At 35.0% G+C, this 22546-nt stretch overlaps 1 long non-coding RNA gene across 1 annotated transcript; it reads left to right on the top strand.

Moving 5' to 3' along the window:
- The first annotated feature begins 7335 nt into the window (after positions 1-7335).
- On the top strand, positions 7336-11163 carry LOC117612663. The gene is made up of 2 exons (XR_004583502.1): positions 7336-7602; positions 10749-11163. It is a non-coding gene; the product is annotated as an uncharacterized LOC117612663 (long non-coding RNA).
- The last annotated feature ends 11383 nt before the right edge of the window (positions 11164-22546 follow it).

The following is a 22546-nucleotide window of genomic DNA, read 5'->3' as shown; positions in this document are numbered from 1 at the left end:
TTAAAGGAGAGAATAATGCCTTGTTGAAACTGGTGAGTTCGTACTCCGTTGATACACTGAGAAGGCTAGACATGCTGCAGGTCTCCAATGAAAGAATTTTGGGAGACCACGAGAGGCTCATGGCTAAGCTTAAGAGGCGCCGTCCTCTTCCTTCAGAGGCTTCCAGAACATAATGTAATTTTATAGATTTTACAGGGCCTGCACCTTCATTGCAGGTGGAAAAAATCTATTTGTTATATGCTCCTTTCCTGTTATAATAATTGCGCACATTCTTAAACTTGTACCTGTGGTTTTTACGTCTTTTCAAAATGACGGTTTGGAACCTTGTGCCTTATAGGTTCAAATAACCACATTGACTTTCCCAAATTTCATATTTCAACGCATGTGAGCCCGTAACTTCTGGCCCGGGCTAAACACATACTCAGAATTTATTCGCCCTTTTTCAAATGGACATGAAATATGGATTGAGTAAAAGCCACGCTAATATCACAATATAGTAGTAAAGAGCATTAACTACTATATACCCACAACTTCAAGTTCAGGATCTCTCATATATTTGGATCCATGGGCTTTTGACCCAGATATAACAAAATATGTGGGGAGCCTCAATTCATCATTTGAAGTTTATACTGATATTATCCATTTCGCGGTGTATTCTTAACAACCGGAATTCACAAAATATATTTCTTCCTTGAGGTGTCGATTATAACAAAATCGAACTTTATTAAATTCATCATTCTCTTATGCCAAAGAAATATGTGGTGTACCACAATTTGCAATAATACCTCAAGGGTTGTCCATTTAACTGTTGGAACTTTAGGTTCTCAACAATGTTAGATTTTGAACTTCAGGCCAAAATCACATATTCTCATGGTATGGATATTCAATCCCCTTAGATTTTGAACTTCGGGCCAAAATCACATATTCTCATGGTATGGACATTTTTACAATTTTTTGTACATATTTCGGGACTTCAAGTCCTTACATAATTGTCCATATTTTGAGAAACTTCTGGCATCTCATTTAATTGTTCATCCATGAGTTTAAGGAACTGCAGGTTCCCTTTTGTATATAGTGACGGTTTACCCAAAATGGTTAATATTTATGCATACATCACTATTCATGTATACGGTACTATTCATCAAGTCATGAATACGTATCTATTCATGTGTACAGTACATTTGCCAGTACAGTTATTATCCATGTGTACGGCACTATTAACCAATACGGTACTGTTACATCATTAAGGAACCCCAGGTCCTTATTTACATGTCAAGGATCAAGGATCTTCAAGTCCGATCTCTTGTTTACAAGTATAGTACCGGAGAAACTGCCAACTCTTATATCATTATCATCATCAAGGATCTTCAGGTCCTGATGTAATTGTATGATGAGGATCAAGGAACTTCTGGTCCTGATTTGCATACTATAAAAACTCATCATACCACACAATTAATCCATAAAATAAATTGCTTGTAAATAAATTACTGGTATGGACGATAAACCCGCACCATACTTTAAATAAATGTAAATGTGCGGTAAAATAAATTCATAAATTAAATTGCTTGCTGTATGGACGTTAATCCCGCACCATACCTTAAATAAAATTAAATGTGCGGTAAAGTAAATTCATAAAGTATGAGGGTTAATTCCACATCATACTTTAAATAAAAGTAAATGTGCAATAAAGTAAACGTGCTTGTATAGGCACTAATTCTGCTCCATACATTTAAATAAAAATAAAGGCATGGACGATAAACCCGCTCCACCCTTTTAAATAGATACTGTTGTATGGGTAATAAACCTATACCATACAGTAAATAAATTGTATGGGTAATGAACTTACACCATATAGAAAATAAAATAGCTGTTGGGATAAAAACCACCACTAAAAATATAGAAAGTAAAACCGTCCGTTAAAGCTAATAATAGAATTACTGTATATATATATATATATATATATATGAATATAATATATTAGTATGGTCAGAAGACCTTGGGCAATAATTCTAAAAGTTGCAGGAAGCTTTTCCAACCTTTTTTTTTTCTTCGTTGGAATCTTATCAACACCATGATTCATTAGTTTGAAAGCTAGACAAATTATGTTGGCTTTTCTTCTTTTTACTTGCAAACTTCACTAGCTTTGGATGTTAGTATGAGTATTAAATTGTGTGGAGAAATAATAAAATAATAGAAAAAATAAGAGGCAGGGAACTTATCCTTCCAGTTGGTTTACTCGTATATCTCTCTAGCAGACCACAGCTCCTCCACTACTTTTCTTCCTTACATCAACATAATGGTTAGTAGTATAAATAATAGTGTAGCACAAAAAAATTATACCTGAGAGCTTCTCTTGCTGATAACGTGTTATAAAATGAACGGAATATGTGCTAAAATATTGAGCTGCACGTAAAGTAGATGAGACACAACATTTAACGAGGTTCGGCTATGCCTACGTCCTCGGAGAGCAGTAGCAGTAACTTTTCCACTATATAAAATAATAGGGCTACAACTTTAGTGTTTACAATATGTGTGGCTCACTGAATTTTCTCTCTTGGAGAATTTCTTTCTGCTCTCTTTCCTATCCACTCACTCACCTTCTTTCTTCCTTCTCTTCATCTTCACTAAGCACCCTCTTCTCCTGATGGAGGTATCTATTTATAGGCCTAAGACATTGGCTGTTCACTTCACAAGATAATTGGCAGACAAACATCATTAATATTCTTCAATCAATTGGGTAGTGGGGCTTGCCATTTTGGGATCCACATTGTTGACTTTACAACAAACTACACTCTATATATATATATATATATATATATATTTCTCTATTGTATTTTGTCGTTTTATAATTGTAAAAGAATAAACATCGATATAATGGTAAGTAAACCTGAAAATATCAACTTATATAGATATGATGTTGCATTTTCTATTTTATAAACCTAAAAATATTAATATAAGAGTAACATAAAAATACACACTGTTTTCCAATTTCTATTATATAAATATAAACATATTAATATAAGAGTAACATAAAAATACACATTGTGGTGCCAAAAAACAAGATAATCACCGAGATGTTCTAGGTCGTGCAAAGGTTAGTGGGGATTTTAGTTACCATTTTCCAACATACATAATGGTAATGGATAGAAGAAATCAGAAACATAATAAAATGCTCATAATAAGTCTTCTTATACCATAAATATCATGAGAAACCCTAGCCGCCCTCTCCTTTTGTGAGTCCCAAGGAAAAACTCCATTGAGGAGGGAGGAGCAAGAAGCATCATTGCCCTCCTCTCTTCTTGCTTTTTTTTTCTTTTTGATTAGTGAATAAGTCCACTGGAGTGTTTTGGATAAAAAGTCCTTTTGTGGTGATTTCTTCTAAGCCATACTAAATTGAAGTTCCTCATCACTCCTTTTAGGCATTCTCAAACAAATCCTTCTCCCGAAACCCACTTTTTAAAACTTCTCATGTTCTTTGTGTTATAAGTATGCGTTGAAAGCCAATCATTATATGAAATCTTTCGTGGAAACTTCATTTAAACCAATCATTTAGGGTAACACAAAAGGGCAAAAATGTCAACACAAGTAACGGTCCATGCTTGACCATTAACTTATTTGACAAGTCCATGGATTATAAACTAAGGAAAGTGATCTAAAGGAGTTAGATGCAAAGGGGCATTTCCCAATAACTCAAACCAAAAATGTTCCAAGACATAGGAACATTCAACGAGGCATTGACGAACCGCAAAGATTAGTACGCACTCTACCTGCTCAACCATGAGGATGACTAGTCTCGAGTCATTCATGTGTGGACACTGAGATAAGTACGTAGGTGCTTGCTAGGGAGTAAGTTCACTGAAAGCGATCAAACTAAGGAATCTTGTATGGAAATTCTACTTGCAACAAGATTTCTTCGTTTACAATTACGCAAGGTTAATCCTTAGACCTAAAGCACTATGGTTACCTTATGGATGAATAGTTGGTCTCTAATTGAATCATAAGGTTGAGCTCATCCTTGGGCTCGATTTAAGATAACGTCGGGATTGTCGACAAGTCCATAAAGGCAAGTGAGTGTACGATAAGGGATCCCAACTTCTAGTATGAGGAAGAGAATGTTTTACTACTTTGTGGCTTGGAGGAGAAGTAGAAAGTGGATCTTACCACCATCATTTGGTGGAATACTTGGGTTGGACTCAAGTTGCGTTCCAATGGTGAGTTTCTATCTAACTTCCTCTCTTTAATTTCAGGTATGGTAGTTTGCAATGCACATCAAGTCTTTGAACCTTAAGATTCTTTGAAATGTTTTGTTTTTTAGGCTTTAGTTTTTGTTTAAAGTCTTTCTTTGCCTATCAAATGAATTTTTGATAATCTAGATGTCTAAATGAACTTTGTTTTTTAGAAAAACACAATATATCCTTCATTTCGAATTTGGGTCTACATCGTCTTTGATGGAGGTTGCTCCAAATCACCCAATTGTTCTTTGTCAAGGTCGTTATTTTTGTTTATTTGTTCACTCTTATGCACAGGTAGATCGATGAAAACTATGATTTCCTCACATCTATGACGAATGTGGTAGTGGGTGTGGTATCGACGACGCTTCTTCATGTAGTGGTGGCAAGGTTCGTTTAGGCTCATGGGTTGCTTTAGGGTTTCAGCTATGTTTGGGTATGTAGGCTTCGTTTGAGCTTATGGTTAATTGTGGTGATGTGGGCTAGTAGTTTTGGTTTTAGTTTAGTTTTTAACATGTTAGTTTGTTGCCCTCTTGGGATTAGTATTTTAGATATCATGTTGATGTCTTCGATTGTACTTTGAAGTTTATCGAATGAAGTTTATCTTTGATAATAAAAAATGCTCATAACAAAAGTCTTCAAGACACTTATGCAACCCCTCACCAATGTTCTCCATCTTGGCTACGACAAAAACTCATCTTCAAAGGTCTTTCATTCCCTTTATATTTAAATTTTAAAGTCTTTTTGGTGCTTCTGAGCAGGCACACAATTCATCATCTCTGTCTCAGACTAATCTTCTTACAACTAAGAAAATGTCTTACCTTCACTTTGTCACGCCCCCGGATATGAAAATAAGGATTATTTCAAATTAGGGTGTGAATCATACCCTAGCTATAATAACAAAATCCTATAACTATGATATGATATAAATAGAGCCAATAATATTACAAATTTATTTAATAATACAAAGTTAGAGTCACACTAGCTTGTAGTTAGTAACACAAACTAGAGTAACATTCCAACAATTTATTCCATAATAATTATACACACATCAACAAACAATACTGGTCTAGTCTGCTAGTGGAACTTCTCATTCCCCAGGATTTGCATTGAAACCTGCATCATCTATTAGGGTGTGAGCATTTTAATGCCCAGTAGGGTACCGTAACACCCAATTTCCCTCAAAGTCAGCTAACACTGTTAATCAAAGTGGCATGCATCAAACAATTACAAGGTAAATAAGTTATGCATATGCGATGATGTCATGAACTCAATCCCTTCTAAACCCACTAATTTATACTTTAAGGCACCAAGCCTGCATGTCTCATACAATGCATTTTACCAATGTAGCTCTAAATACCATAAAATATGAATTAGTGTCCATCTGTCCCTTAACTCATTTTTATTAACGAGTTTCTCAATTTTTCCTTTTTCGTTAGGGACCAGCTTCCATGACCCGAATTCTTACTCGAATATATCTAAGGTCTTCTCCCGCCTCCTTAGATATATCTCGAACCACACACACAAACCAACTACAAAACCATTCTTCAAGATGCATATAAGATGTTGCATAAATACTATTAATTTCTAGTGAATAATCAAACATAAATAAAAATACTAAAGTAATTATATGATACCATTTATCTAAATAACGTCATAAACATAACAAATATTAAATGAATAATATAATAATAGATTGCATAACAACTATATTAGCAATAACTATTAATAATAACACAATTAAATAACACAATCAATTTCATAAAATAGTAACATCCAAGACGCACATAAGTGCGTGCAGAAATGCTAATGATAAGTAACACATCCCAAATATCAGCACGAATCATTCAATTGATTCTCTAACATGTACTAACATTGAAATATTAATGCTTATATGATAATATATATAAGCAAAAGATAGAGAATGGTGAAACATTCAAAAATCTCAAAAATGCCCTTTGTCAAAGAAAAACTTAAAAGCACACAATTTTAATTAAAAGAAGGTGAAATTGTAAAACACCACTGATTTCAAAAAACAAAAATAGAGTCGTGATGTACTTGACTCACTGGAGAAGGGTGAAGAACAATTTAACCCACGGTTGCCTAGAAAAGAAGAAGAGCTGAAGAATGTGGAGAAAAATTCCACAGGTTCAGAACCCACGAAGCTGGCGGTTTCCACAATTTCATAACCCATCACTACCATGTTACTTATACTTTCTTCGTCCACTTTATTGGCACCCTTTTCTGTTTCAGAAATCCAAATCACGAGTAACCACCCAGGAACACCTAGTGTAAAGACTGGTCAGACCCAAAAACCTTCCTTTCTCATTGCACGCTACACCCGCTACCCTGTAACTGAAGGTAAAGCATCAGTTTTTTTTTTGGTATTAATGCATTTATATTTCTGATATTTCATTCAAGTTGTGGGTTCCATGAAATTTTGTATGTTTCAGGAGAGCTTATGCACAATTTGCCATTAGAGAAAACACCAGCCCATAAGAAGCTCAAGGCTGATAATTCATGGTCACCAACTCTTGAAGCAGTGAGGTCCGAATCTTCTGCTTCTTTGAATTTTGTGGATTTCCCTGTTATATTTTCTTCTAAAATTTTAATTCTTTTTCGGGGCTTAATTGAGTAACCTACAGTCTAAAAATGGTATTTTGCAAGTGGTATTTTGCTGGTTTAGATAGAGCTATTAGATTCTTACTTTGGTTATATTAAGCAAGAGGTGAGTTTCTTGGTTGAAATAAATTGGCAGAAATTAATTGTTTTCCATTTTGCTTTGGCCAATGGCATCAATCTCCCATTTGTGTTAATCATTTAGGCATATGTATTGTTCTTCTTAATTTCTTAATGACTAGCCTCCCTGCAAGCGCTTACGAGTGTGCGAGAGGCTTTTTTATTAAGAAAAATTAGGTATTAGACATAAAAATCCTTATAAATTAGGATTTGAGACATATAGTATTTCTGTTTGGGTTTTGTTACATAGGAATCAAATTTTGTTTTAGATTTGGCCGAAGAGGAGGCCCAGATTCGTTGGGCCTGTCTAAATTATAAAGAATAAAAATACACTTTTACCCTTTTTGTTTAAAAGCACAAGATCGGATCTCTCTCCAAGACGTTGCACCGAGAGGTCCCTCTCTTCTTCCTCACGATGAGTCTGCTCCGAAGTAAAGCCTGAGCTTCGCTGTAGCAAGAAGCTATGGCAAGGCTCATCCAAGCGCGTCATTGGTGGTGCCCAATTCTGGAGTAGGAGGGCTGATTCCGGAGAGTAGAGGAGGGCAATTCTCTTTGTCTGGTTCTTCCTTCTTTGTTGTAGCTCTCTCGAGTTAAGGTCTTTCTTAGGCAAGCACTGAATTGTATTGATTTTGAGGTATTTATATTTATGCAATTCCTTCTTTGTTGTTGTTAACAGTTGGAAAATGACTTTTTATTGATTTTGAATAATTGTGTAGTTTGAATAATTGCGTAGTTGTTAATTCCTTTTATTTGCTTGTGTTTGTGTAAATTTGTGAATAGTCACATTATTTGTACTGAATTTACTTCATTAAATTGGTAATTTTTGCTAATAGTGATGTATAGGCGTAAAGATCTGACTTTTTTGGTTCAAATTTTTGATCAGTGGTTGATGTGTAGAGTGTCGGGGTTTGATTTGGACTGGGAAGGGAGTTTGCATTGTGTGAGCTTGCACTGTAGCATTTGCACTTTTTTGAATAGTGTTTGCTTGTTTGTGAAGAGAGTGTTGATTAGATTACTTTGCTATAGAAAGTGATCTAGTAATTGTAGCTTGAGTTTCAATCTCTATAGCAATTTACAACTTCATTCTTGACTCTCTTTGATTGAGAATTTTTCATTAGATTTCATAGCAGTTTTAACACCAGATAGAATTGGACTCTTCAGGCTTTCGGCATTTTAGGTGTTATTTTACATAGGTTGATTGATGAGTCATCTCTCTCCCTTTTCAACCCCTATCATATGATTTGGAGGGGCAAAAGTACCGTGTAAAAATATTCTTTAGATTACTGCTCGTGGTAGGGTAAATACTTGTGGTTCAAAAGAGGCCTAAAATTAGTCTATCTTCTCATGGGTGTATTATGTACAAAAGGGAGGCTGAAAATATTTTGGAGCTGAAAATATTCTTTAAAGCTTTGGGCACAAAATGTTCATGGAAACTTGGCCATGCATTTTTGTGGTTTCTGAGAAGCACTATCCTTTTGGAGGGGAAAAACAAGAACTCATGTGGAGTTGTAGTGTATGGCTATAGGGTTTGTATGGATGGAATGAAATAATAGGATATTAACAGATTCTAACAAATCATCCAAGCACCATCAAAACATACTGAGAAAAAAATATATTTTACCTTTATATAAACTTCATGAATAGAGTGGTAGAGAAGAAAAGCATGGGAAAGGGGGGAAGTTTAATGAGAGAGTCCTTATACCTAATATGACTGTTGTCCCTGAAAGGACCTTTGTGCACTTCATAACTCTTGTAGAATCCGTAGCTCTAGCTCTCATGATGGATTTTTGAGCTTCTTCGGAAAGATTCTCAACTTTCGAAGTTGATGATTTTAACTTATTTGAATTTGCATTATTGTTGGGATTGCTTAGGCTTTCAACTTCTTCCTATTTTAGAAGTAAAAGTATCAGTAGAATTTTCAGCCAATCAACTATGGCAAATGGTATGTTCTTTTCAAATTTATTAGACAAAAAGGATATCAAAACAAAACTCTAACGCCTTGGCTATGTGATCACTTGTATTAGCATCATTGGTTAGGAAGATAAATCCTTTTTGCTACAATCTTTCTATTAAGAAAAACCTGATTGTATTGGAGTATTGTACCTTATAGATTCTTGGGAAAAAATTATGCATGTTTGAATTGTAGAAAGTAGGGGAGTTTGAGGAGATGAGCAAAAATTAAAACCAGTGCAGTGTGAGTTTTCTTTCTTATCTCGAAAGATTGTTGCTTTTAACAATTTTATTGGGTCAAACTATCTTAGTTTTTTGTTTATATTTTATAAACCAAAGAGACAAAGAGAGTTTTGTAGCTAAAGCAGGCTGATTTACATGTTGTAAGTTACATTTTTTGTATCTCCAATCCAATCAACTTTCTATAGATCACTTTTTTGAACAGTGTTTGCATTTGCACTTCAGAAAGTTGCAAATGAAGCTGCTTATATGATCTTTAGTTTAGGTGAACAATAACATGCAATTTTAACCTCAAGCAGCATTCTTATATTCAATCAAGTTCTCGAAGTTTAGTTTAGGTGAACAATAACATGCAATTTTAACCTAAAGCAGCATTCTTATATTCAATCAAGTTCTCGAAGACAAAGGGCGATCTTCAATGACAAAAAATCTTCTTCTTCTTTTTTCGGAAACTGCATTGCAGACAACAGAAACTGCATTGCATAAAATGGAAACTGCAATGCATAAAACTCTGTTTTAGTACTTTCATCATGGTTTCCATTTGGTTCATCACTTATTAATATGTTTATTTTTTTCCCATACTTTGTAGTGTATTTTCTAATTTGATTATATGATTTTATTGGTTTGGTTGTTTCTTACTAATTGTTGGCATTAATTTTTTTGTTTTCAGTTGCTTATTTGATTGGTTTAGGTTCCGTTTACTAGTTTCGGTCATGTAGTTTTTGGTTTTTTAGTTGTTCTTGCAACTCTTGCTTTTGATCTTAATATAAACCATCCATATAAACCGCTGGTTGAGGCAATAAAGAAGTTCAAAGCAGCTCAAAATGTCCTTGCTCAAGTTGCATGGAATTTTTTTAATGACGGGTATGTTTCTCTTAGTTCATATATCTTTCTTGTTCTTCTTGGCCTTTCTTCAGTTTCTTCGTAAACTTGGAATCTGGCATGCAAACTTACTATGCATTTGTCTTGATTTGGAAATGGTTGATGCCATCATTGTCATATGATATTTTGCAATACCATTTAAGCTTTAGTTCAGTGAAATTTTATACAAGTTCTGCATTGTAGTTTTGCACAAATTACATTGCAGTTTTGGTAAATTACAATTGAATTTTTGCTCTTTCATTGGCCTTCAACCTCACCAATTTAAAGAGTAGAGGCTACCCCATATGAGGAATTGGGTGGGCAAGAGAAGATGGAAACTGCATTGCAGTTTCTGTTTCTGCATTGTAGTTTCCGCTTCTACATTGCAGTTTCCATTTTAGTACTTTCATCTTAGTTCCTCCATTTTGCTTTTATAAAATTAATTTATGTTTTTGTTGATGCTCTCATTTTTGTTTTTGTTACATAATTGATATCTACATTGTATTTTTGTTGCAGTTTTTGCTTTCATTTACAGTTTTTGTGTGAATATGTGGTGAAATGAATTTTTTTTTGTTTTTTTTAAATTGTTGATTGTTTATATAAATATTGTATAATTGAATAAATATTACAAAATCAAGTTTGCTGCAGTGGTTTGTGAGTGAACCCTCCTCCTTTGCGGGTTAAGGTTCGAGTCCCTTTAATGACACACATTTTTTTTTTCTTATAAAGGTAAATAAAGGGGAACAGAGTTAGTCCTCTGCAGATGGTGGCAAGCCCATGATGGGCGGTGGCAACCTGTAACGGCGGGTAGCAGGCGGTTTCTGGCCAGTGGCGTGGGCGTGGGTGTCCGGCCAAGGGTGGTGGGCGACGGTGTCCGACGGCAGGTGGCCAGCAGCAGGTGTACAGAGGTGGCGGCGATGGGTGGCTAGCCGGCAGTGGCAGTTGGTTGCATGTAGACATGTGGCACATAACTCTGCTTTAAATAAACTACTATTTCTTTCGCATACAAAAAATTGGAAAACAAGTTCGGCAACGTAGCATTTTTGTATTTTTAAAAATATACCATCAAGGTCCATCAATTCGATAACATATTGGGATTTGATTATGGCCTTAGTTTTAGTAAAATAATGTTGAGAAATTTAAATTCCAATCTACCGTGGTTTCATCATAGATTTACTAAAATTCATACTTATGTACCAACAAACAACGCCGACCACGGAGTCATATACACTTTAATTGCAAGTTGATTAATTCCAAAAGGCCCCAGCGAGCCTAGTTGACCAAATTTAGGCAGGTTGGCCCCTCAGTTGACAGTGAATCTTCCGAGGCAGTTGTATTCCTTGAGAAATGTTTAAATGATCATGTGAACGAGTCCTGACCGAGAATGAGTTATCTGGGTCATGTTACGGATTGAGGATAAATAGTTATTTATAGATTGCTAATGTACCCAGTAGCTGAAAATGATGAATCAAGGCCCTCGGTTTTTATCAGATTGTGGCATATATATTTTAAGTATAGTTGAGAATCAATTTATCACGAAGTTGATATAACGGTCGGGAAATGAATTGTGAAATAATGGGAAAGTATTGGTATAAGTTTGGGATATGATTTTCAAACCCACAAGTTGCTTTGAAACAGTGTCATTTATAAATAATGCCCACGTGTTTTGGGAACCCTTGAACCGTGCTAAGCGAGGATTGTGGCTTGGATAGAGGTGGTATCTTCAAGGCCAGCGAGGATTGCGACTCGGATATAAGAGGTATCTCTGAGGCCTGCAAGGATTGCAGCTCAGCCTGCTAGGATTGCGGCTCGGATAGAAGTGGTATCTTTGAGGCCTACCAGGATTGCGGCTCTAGTAGAAGTGGTATCCCCTGCGAGAATAGAATTGATGGATCAGGAATGGGGGTACGCCTAGGTGGAGAGAATTTTAGTTTTGAGATGTTCTTAAACTAAAATAGAGATAGTTTAGTGTATGGGTTATTTATTATATGACTGTTACGAGTATTGGGAAGTTGCAAAGTATTGTTTTAGAGTTGTGAATAAGATGTTCAATTAAAGTAATAAAGGGAAAGAACTACGTGTGGCTTGATCCCTCAATAAGGGTACGTAGGCAGCCTAATGTTACAAGGCGCATCGACAGGTTGGAGTGTTTGAGATTGCTAATGAACTATTAATGACAGGACCCGACCCAAATTCTGCTTTGGAATTCGAGCTGGACCCTGTGCATATCCGACACTGGCGGATGTCGGGCATGAATGACCTAATTGCCCTTCCCTATAAAGCACGATCAAATAACAAGGTTGACTCCTACCGAAAAATCGGCAGAGTCTCCCCTGTAAATTGGATCAATCCCAAAACATTTACACCTGCGAAACAAGTATATATACACAACCAACTACCAGCATACATATATATACATTCCAACAGTTACATTCTAATTCTAGGGCAAATTATCAGAGCGACTACTAAGAATTTACAAAGGAGTCAATCCTTTTACAAAACAAAAAGTCCTACATCAAAAGGAAAGCGCGGAAGGTGGAAAACGGCCCCGTGGTGGATCCATGTGCACGCCTACTGCCTGGGGGGCGCAAAACATTAAAGAGGGTGAGTGGACCCAAAAACAAAGTTTAAAAAATAGCATATGAACATACGAACCCCACTGTAAAAATAGTTATACAAACTAAATTATTCTCTTTATTTCTAAAATCAATGCACTTATATAATTATACATGTATATAAGCCAATCATACTCATGGTCGCATTGAAAACAGTTTAAAACTACCACCTAGGTGTACCCTTTATTTCCGTCAATTCCTTATATCCGTCAATTCCTTGCATCACCATGGGTGACACGTACTCTCAAGTCTCAGTGACACAACGTCATTCTGAGCCGCAACTAGCAGGATTTAGGGGACCGTAGTCAACCTGATCCGCATTTCTTGCTCAACACGAGTTCGGGTACCATATAACTCGTGGGGCAACTGTCAAGCATGCTGACTAAACCGAAGGCTACCCATAAAATCCGAAGCAACTTATTTACTGAAAGCAACATTTGTATATCTGGGTACAAGGTGGTTTAGGAAAGTATAAAGTTTCTGAAGAAAATCTGCTGAATAACTGAATTCCTGTAAACTCTAAAACTCTGCTACCATTTATCTGATAATCTGGGAATTAACTTGAATTTCTTTTCCTATATCCTTTAGAGGAGATTTTACTCGGCAACATGCAAAACAAAATATTTAAAAGCATATAACAGCTTATAAAACGCTAATTTTTGAATAAAACTTATTCAAGATCAATAACCGTAACTGAACTGCTTAAATTCATTTATAAAAACAAAGAGTCCACTCACTGGTAGTCCGTGCTCGCTGGACCTCTTTAAGGTCCCTCCTGCTGGTGAACTGGTGCCCGGGTGCTTGATTCAATGACCATAATATTCTATTAATACAATATAGTATTAATTTAAAAACCCAGACCCCCGGCCCCTAGAAGTACGTGCACCAGATTAAAGTTGTTCCTATGCCCATAAAAGCTTTCCTTCCACTTGGAATAGTTTAGTAGTATATTGGAACTTAAAAAGCGCTAAAGTCCCAAAAAGTCAACCTGAGGCCTCGCAAGTCCATGACCTCGCAATTATGATCCAGAAGCCTCCAAAAGTTCCAATATACCTAGGACACATGTCCCGAGGGTTTGGTCTCGATCGGACGGTCGGATTGATCACGATTGTACAATCGCATGATTTCTAAACCCTAGCCCTAGGGTTCGCGATTTCGGAGTATCCAGGACTCTGATTCATAATCCGTCGAATCCTAAACGATTCTGAAATTGTTTAGAGTAACAAATCTGAAAAAGATTATGATCCAACGACTCAACCATATTGAACCCGGAAATCGCACAATATGCAACAATCCGTTCGAGGCTCAAACGGTATCCAAATTGAGATCCGCGAATTCCTACGTGCTCGTGACAACCTAAGGATCTCATCGGGACATAGTGCAACTTCACTACCCTCGCCGACGCGCTGCCACAAGGGTCGGCAGCGCTGGGTGCCCAAAGCAATTACTTATTGCCGGAAAATCTCAAGACCAAGGCTCCAAACTCTTACCCTAGGTATAACACCCTATTTGGAACCACTTTTGTTCTTGGACCTACCCCAAAAAGGAACCAGAAGTGGCCGGAATCGCTATCCCAAAATTGGCTGAATTTCAATTTGAAATTCAAGCTACCTACGTTCAAAATCGATGTCATCATACCCAACCATCAGCTAGAGCATGAAAAATAGGTAGAAATTCATACCTTACTGGTCTGAATTGGTGTAGAAATGAGAGAGAATGAGCGGTTGCAAAATCTGTGAAAACCGGCTCGTTTTTGACGGAATCCGGCGGCCGGTGATATCGGTATCGGTGCAGTGGCCTGTGGTGGCTGCGAAAAAAAACTGGGCGGAGGGGGCGAGCTGCACTCGCAGGAGAGAGAGAGAGAGAGAGAGAGAGAGAGAGAGAGAGAGAGAGAGAGAGAGTGAGGTTTTTAAAAAAATCTGATTTTTCAAATTACCGTTTTGCCCCTCGGAGTATTTTAACCGTATTTCCTTCGTTAAAGCTCCGATTTGAGCCCACTTCATATCTACGGACTCATTTCGTCGTGCTCTACGCAACGGTGTGCGTGAAATTGTCAAATTCCTTCTCGATCAAAAAGTCAACCTTTCTTTAATAAATTATTCTAATGACAAAATTGTCTTTTCCTCTTAATAAATTACTAATTAAATATTAATTAAGGTTTGGGTTATTACAGTTGATGTTGTGAAAGTTGAGATGAATTTTATTAACAGAATGATTTATTTGATTTGTTGAGACCTGAGGCCAGAATGATATGATGCTTGATTGTTTGGATATAATTTAATGCATGCTGGCAGTTGAGTTATATATATATATATATATATATATATATATGCTTGTTTTACAGGTGAAATTTTTGGGAAATGTTGAATTTACAGGGGAAACTTTGTCGAATTTTCAGAAGAAGTCGAACTTGAATTTCATTGAATTTTGTTTAGAAGGGAAACTTGGTCATCTGTACTCGGCACCTGCCTGGTGTCGAACATGCATAAGGTTTGGCTCAAACTCCAAAGTGGAATTTGGGTCGGTCCTGTCAAATGCTACTTGATATGTCAATATATATCACATACTAATGATGTGCTCTAAAAATCTGATGTTCTCCCAATATGTTTGTTAAATGTTTGAATGGATAATAAATAACATCACCTTCTTACTTATAGTTTACTTCGTTCGAATTTCTTTTCACAATAGTGTGATGATGACGGTGTGGTGCACAAGCAAACTGTGAAGTGATTCTAAATTACCGAACACAATGAAAAAAAAGTAATTGAAATAATGTAATACCTAACAATTTTCGCTAATTAGGCGACAATAGGAAATTCTAAACTTTATAAGAAATAGTCTTCTATTCTCAAACTGTTGTAGTAAGTATGGTAAATATAAGTGGTGGTCCTAAATGACCTCTTGTAATCACTTGAAAAATAGATAAAGTTGTACATATGAGGATTACAAAGTAGTTAACAAATATGAAGTTATTGTATATTTTAGTCTCAAGCACGTAGTTCTAAATCTCAAAACAAGTAAATATTACTAATTTATTTAGTGTGTGCTAAATATTATTATTTCTTACTAGTTTAGTGTTCGATCCACCGAATTACACGAACGACTTAAATTTAAAAAAATAGTATCTCTTTGGTTGTCATTTTTATTTTATTTTATAACCACATAACTCTGTTTATTAAAAAAAAAAAAAAAACCAGTATCTCTTTCACATACAAAATGATTTATTTGATTTGTTGAGACCTGAGGCCAGAATGATATGATGCTTGATTGTTTGGATATAATTTAATGCATGCTGGCAGTTGAGTTATATATATATATATATATATATATATGCTTGTTTTACAGGTGAAATTTTTGGGAAATGTTGAATTTACAGGGGAAACTTTGTCGAATTTTCAGAAGAAGTCGAACTTGAATTTCATTGAATTTTGTTTAGAAGGGAAACTTGGTCATCTGTACCCGGCACCTGCCAGGTGTCGAACATGCATAAGGTTTGGCTCAAACTCCAAAGTGGAATTGGGTGGGTCGGTCCTATCAAATGCTACTTGATATGTCAATATATATCACATACTAATGATGTGCTCTAAAAATCTGATGTTCTCCCAATATGTTTGTTAAATGTTTGAATGGATAATAAATAACATCACCTTCTTACTTATAGTTTACTTCGTTCGAATTTCTTTTCACAATAGTGTGATGATGACGGTGTGGTGCACAAGCAAACTGTGAAGTGATTCTAAATTACCGAACACAATGAAAAAAAAGTAATTGAAATAATGTAATACCTAACAATTTTCGCTAATTAGGCGACAATAGGAAATTCTAAACTTTATAAGAAATAGTCTTCTATTCTCAAACTGTTGTAGTAAGTATGGTAAATATAAGTGGTGGTCCTAAATGACCTCTTGTAATCACTTGAAAAATAGATAAAGTTGTACATATGAGGATTACAAAGTAGTTAACAAATATGAAGTTATTGTATATTTTAGTCTCAAGCACGTAGTTCTAAATCTCAAAACAAGTAAATATTACTAATTTATTTAGTGTGTGCTAAATATTATTATTTCTTACTAGTTTAGTGTTCGATCCACCGAATTACACGAACGACTTAAATTTAAAAAAATAGTATCTCTTTGGTTGTCATTTTTATTTTATTTTATAACCACATAACTCTGTTTATTAAAAAAAAAAAAAAAACCAGTATCTCTTTCACATACAAAAACTGGTAAACAAGTTCGCCCACGTAGTATTGTATTTAAAAAATACAACATCAAGGTCCATTAATTAGATAACATATTGGGATTTGATTCTGGCCTCAGTTTCAGTAAGATAATATTGAGAAATCTAGATTCCAATCTACCGTGGTTTCATCATAGATTTACTGAAATTCATACGTATGTACCAACAAACAATGCCGACCGCGGAGTGATATATACTTTAATTGCAAGTTGTAATCATTTAGGTTGCCAAGTTATTTATGGCATGAAACATAATATGTCAATTTATTTACCGTTTTGTTCAACAAATTAATCTATGAAAAAAATCCTTTCAAGAATACACAATTTATTGGATTATATTTACGTACACATATACATGTGAAAAATAAGTTACATATAATCATCGGTTTGGAAAGCACTGATAACTTAGAAATTAAGTTATATTCTTTCAATAATTTTAAGCCACTAATTATATAAGGAATACAATTGCAATCTTATTATGCCAATTTATTTACCGTTATAGTTCAATACATTGATTTTTTTTATATTATAGAAAATCCATACATGAACAATTCTTTGAATCCAATGCGTTCATCTTGGAGTTGCTTAAAGTCATACTTTTGTACAGCAAATAATGCCAGTAATAAAATATATATACTTTGAATTTAGGTCGTACTCGTTTCGGCTTGAAACCTAATATGCTAATGTAGTTACCATTCTTGTCGAACAAATTCATATCTTAAAATAGTATTTTTTTCACTAATACACAATTTATTTAACTTATCATTTTCTACACATGCATTTACAAAAAATAAGTTACATGTAATCTTAGGTTTAGAGAGCACAAATAAGTTACAAATTAAGCTATATAGCTTGAATATGCACCTAATTATACTAGGCATCAAATCGCAATCTTATTATGATAACTTATTTACCATTATAGTTCGATAAATTGATTTGTTTAAAAAATTAACGCATGAACAATTCATTGAATCCAACCTCACTGAAATGTGCAATCATAGAAAATAGTTTCTAAATTCAACTATATATATATTGTATTCTTTTTAAAAACTAGTGACTCTGAATTCAAGTTTATTAGCACGTACAAACCTATAATCCTTTCTTGCTTTCAACAAATTGAATAGATATGGAGAAAGGTTTATTCAAGTCAGCTTTCCTCATTGTGCTCTTTCTTGTTTCATATGATGGTAAAATACTTCTCTCAATTTTATTTTTTTTGGTTACAATGAAAGAGAAATTTATTTTTGATATACTATAATCCGAATGTTAATCCTAACAACCTAGGCTAACCTCAAGGGCTGACTTCTTTGAACAATATAACTGCATACAGGAATTTTTTTTCTCCAACGTGGTTGACTTCACATATTTTTAAAATGTGTATATGTCGTTGATACATCGTTAAAATTATATACTTTAACCTAACAATTGTCGATATTTTCAACCGTAAAGTCGAGTTTAAGTGTATATTTTTGTAACGTCAACTTATATATAAAACAGTATGTTCACAATAAAGGCAAAAAACAGTTTTATTATGAATTATTGAAATATTAATTGTGGTAGGTGTGCAATTTGGAGTCGAAGCAAGTGGTCCAGTTGTTCGTTATCCGTGCCAAACATCTATTTTATGCAGCCAATGCTCATAGATTGGTGCAAGTGTCAGCCAGATAAATTATTGAAGTACATTCCTCAGGACATTTCTACACACCTGTAAGCACAGAAGAAAATTCCATAATCAGTGCTACTAAATACATCAATATATATCGTATACTTATGATGTGCACCAAAAATCTTATGTTCTCCCAATATGTTCGTTAAATGTTTGAATGGATAGTAAATAACATCACCTTCTTACTTATAGTTTGCTCGATTTCAATTTCTTTTCATAATACTGTGGCGATAAAGGTGTGGTACACTAGCAAATAGTGAAGTGATTGTAAATGATCGACCACAACGAAAAAAAGTAATTGAAATAGTGTACCACCTAACAATTTTCTCTAATTAGGCGACAACATGAAATTATAAACTTTATAAGAAATAGTCTTCTCAAACCATTGTAGTAAATATGGTAAATGTAAGTGGTGGTCCTAAATGACCTCTTTTAATCACTGGAAAAACAGGTAAAGTGGTACATATGAGGATTACAAAGAAGTTAGGGAAATAGCTCTAAATGCCATCCTTTTTATAATTTTAACTGAAAATACCACCTCTCCCCAAAAATTTTGGAACTATCTCCTATAAATATATATTTATTGTCCACTTATTGCATACATATCACTTTTGCGGAAGTTCTCTCTCAGCTCTCTCCTGGCTCCATCCCTCACTTTCTCTGCACTCTCTCGTCGCTCAGCTTTCACTCTGTCATCGCTCAGCTTTCACTCTCTCTTCTCTCTGCCTCTCCTAGCTGAATCTGTTCATTGAAGCTCAACACCATCGTTCACCTTCAACAGGTACTGTTCATCGTCATTTTCTTACAGTTTATGAGTTTCTTTGAAGTTGGTTTAGGGTTTATGAGTTTCTATAAAATGGGTTTAGGGTTTAAGGGTTTCTCTAAAATTGGTTTAGGTGTTTCACTGAAATTGGTTTGGGGTTTCACTAAAATTGGTTTAGGGTTTCACTGAAATTGGTTTCGGGGTTTCTCTGAAATTGTCTTATTCTGATGATTCCTTGTTTGAAACAGTAAATGGGTTTGTTCTTTGTGGATTGGGCTTGCACTGCTGTCGTATTGCTATTTTTTTGTTGGTGTATTGCTAATTTAGTGATGCTGTATTGGCATTTTAGTGCTGTTGTATTTCTAGTTTATTATGGTTTTAGTATGGTTTTTGTAGCAGTTATTAATTGGTATTTGGTGGCTTACAATGGGTCTTTATGACCATTGCATTTAACCTTCTTACAAATCTAATCGGTATATATTTTCTTTCTCGAAGATGATATCTAAAGTCCAAGACAATTAACCTGTGTATATCATTTTTAACTTGTAAACTCCCAACCATATCATACTTTTTGTTTGAGAATAATGCTTCTTAATTTGACCAACTTTTTTAATAACTCTATTTACTAACTTTAGGACTTGCATATTGGATATGGATAAGTTTTCTTTCTTGTTCATATTTTCTTGCGATTCTTTGGAATTTCAGTTTGGGGATGAATATTCAATGTCTAAACGAAGGGCAAAGAACCATATGTGGTGTAATATGAGTTCTTTAAAAGTTTGCTCTTTTGTGCTTGATCATTGTCTACTTAAAAGAAAGCGGGAAATGAGTGAAGATGGGAACCTACCACCAGCAGGTATGGTTTAGAGAATTGGGGACATGGATTTTGCTATAAGCTAACTCTTTAAGCTTTTGCTTTTCTTTTTTGTGTATGGATACTTAGAGAACTCTATTTCTAAGGAGAACTTTTAATTTTGTAATTGAACATGTCTAACAAACATTTTATACAGTTTTGATGGTTTATTTATTAATTTATCTTTGATATTGATAAAGCAGACAATACATACAAATCTCTTATTTTGTTAAGAAAAAACTGAAGGGATGGTGCCAATTTCATTCATTTCCTTATATTTGAAAGGAGGGCATATTGGAGTAATTATTGTGGTTGCCACTAATTCATAGGATGTTCCATTACATTATACCTTGAAGGCAATCAATTTTTTCCCGATGTCTTCTTGTTTTTCAAAACTCTTTTTAGTTAGATAGATTTCTATTGTTAGTCTTGAATAGTTCTCAATTAGGCTTTTGCTACCGAACATTCCCATTCTAGCTTAAGTTGTCTCATTATTATCTGGTGTTTGGGGATATGTCTTTAGATATTATATTATGCAGGAGTGGCAGAGTACTAGGTGTATTGTTAGTTAGTTGTCAATGATCATGTAAGGTAAAGACTTAAATCCTTGTGAGACAGAAATTGATGAGAGACAAGTAATTTGAAGGACACATGAGAAACAAGTCATATTAGATGAATCACTTGTTCGAGAACGGACTTGAAGAACTGCTAAGGGAAATGTCTTCAATGTGGCATGCACCTTAGGCCTTGGTTCAGCTGCCAAGTAGCTGGGCGGGGCGGGTTTGATGCAAAATTTGCAGCATTGGAGATCTGCCTTAACAATGTGATGGGTAAGCTATGTTAATGTAATGGAGTTTATTGATATTGTAAATAAGTGCAGTTCTAATTTCTGAACTTATTGGCCCAACAGTGCCTATTGCGGAATAATGATAGTCAAATTCATCGAGCATCTCAATGCCGGTATTTCTTTGGATAAAGTTGACCCATCGAAGATCGCCTATTACAGACTAAAGCTCGCAACAGAGGCTTTGAGAGAAGGGGGGAGGTGTATATATGAGATACAGATGATAATGTTTCTCAATTGAATTCAGTCTTCACTTATCACTTGGCCATTCAGTCAGAATTTAATTATTTCAGTTTATCCTTTATATGAATATACAGAGATGGAAGTTCTGGTGGAGCTACTACTTATATGGTGATCCATCCAGTTTGATACAACTATTTGCTTTAGTTATTCTATGTAGCAACGTGAAATCATTTACAAGGTCTGCGGCCATGTTGTACATGATGATGTTGGGAAATTGTACAGTCGGTGGCAGTGGCTACTTGCCTTACATGGCACATAACCTGTATCCATTTTATAGACAAGGCAGATAAACTGTATCCATTTTGTAGACATGGCAGATAACTTGTACTCATTTTGGAGTAGGAATATGCATCAATTTTCATTTTGTGAAACGAAATTGGGTAGTACGTCTAATCAATACCACTAAAGATGTACTTCTGATTCGGTTTTCAAATTGTGCTTTTGTTTTGGGGCTGCCGTCTTCGTTAGCATACTTATTCTTTAGATTGTTTAGTTGAGGTTTTTCATACAACTCGATATATAAACAGATCTATAATTTGTCTTTAGGGAGGTATAACAACAGCTCATCATTGTTATGCAATATATAGACAATGTGCGGTTACAATCGCAGAATAAACAAACAAGTGGCACACTTCTGAGTACCAGCTGACACAAAATACATACAATAGAGTGGCAATATTTGGTCAATATACATATAATATAAAGACAAAAAAGTAGCGATATAAGAACATTAGGCTGGCAATATTGGGTCAATTTATGTACAATACGCAGACATCCATTTTAGACTATATATGTACAATACGCAGATATCCATTTTAGACTATCTTCAATTTTGACATTCAAAATAAATTGCCACCCACCAAAATATGAAGCGAACTAGCACTTACCCTTACCCAGTTGCACAAACCCTGGGAAATGCAATTATTAGAGGTCCATCAAAAGATCCATGTCTTTGGCCTTCATCCTCGCTGCATGCATGAGGCTATGATGAGCCATTCCCTCTCCACCTATATTCAACACCTGTCAGACACCAACTACATCAATTTCGCTCCAATTTAGTACGATGAGATGACCGAAGCATAATCTCGGAACATCTTGAAGCCGTTGTTGAAACATTCAACCATTTCATGGTTATATTCTTCATATTTTGTGAATTGTTAGACAACATATTTCTTTTTCTCTTCCAGAATAACAACTGCCTTCATTTCTGACAATGACAAAATAACATTTCATTAACACATTTGAAGCCACGACCAAATCACTGCAATACAACCACAAATACAATGACAGTACAACAACAATATA

The sequence above is a fragment of the Prunus dulcis genome, unplaced genomic scaffold, assembly GCF_902201215.1.
Source record: "Prunus dulcis unplaced genomic scaffold, ALMONDv2, whole genome shotgun sequence".
Taxonomy (NCBI): domain Eukaryota; kingdom Viridiplantae; phylum Streptophyta; class Magnoliopsida; order Rosales; family Rosaceae; genus Prunus; species Prunus dulcis.
The sequence above is the reverse complement of the archived record's forward strand: the minus strand, read 5'-3'. Positions and strand labels throughout refer to the sequence as shown.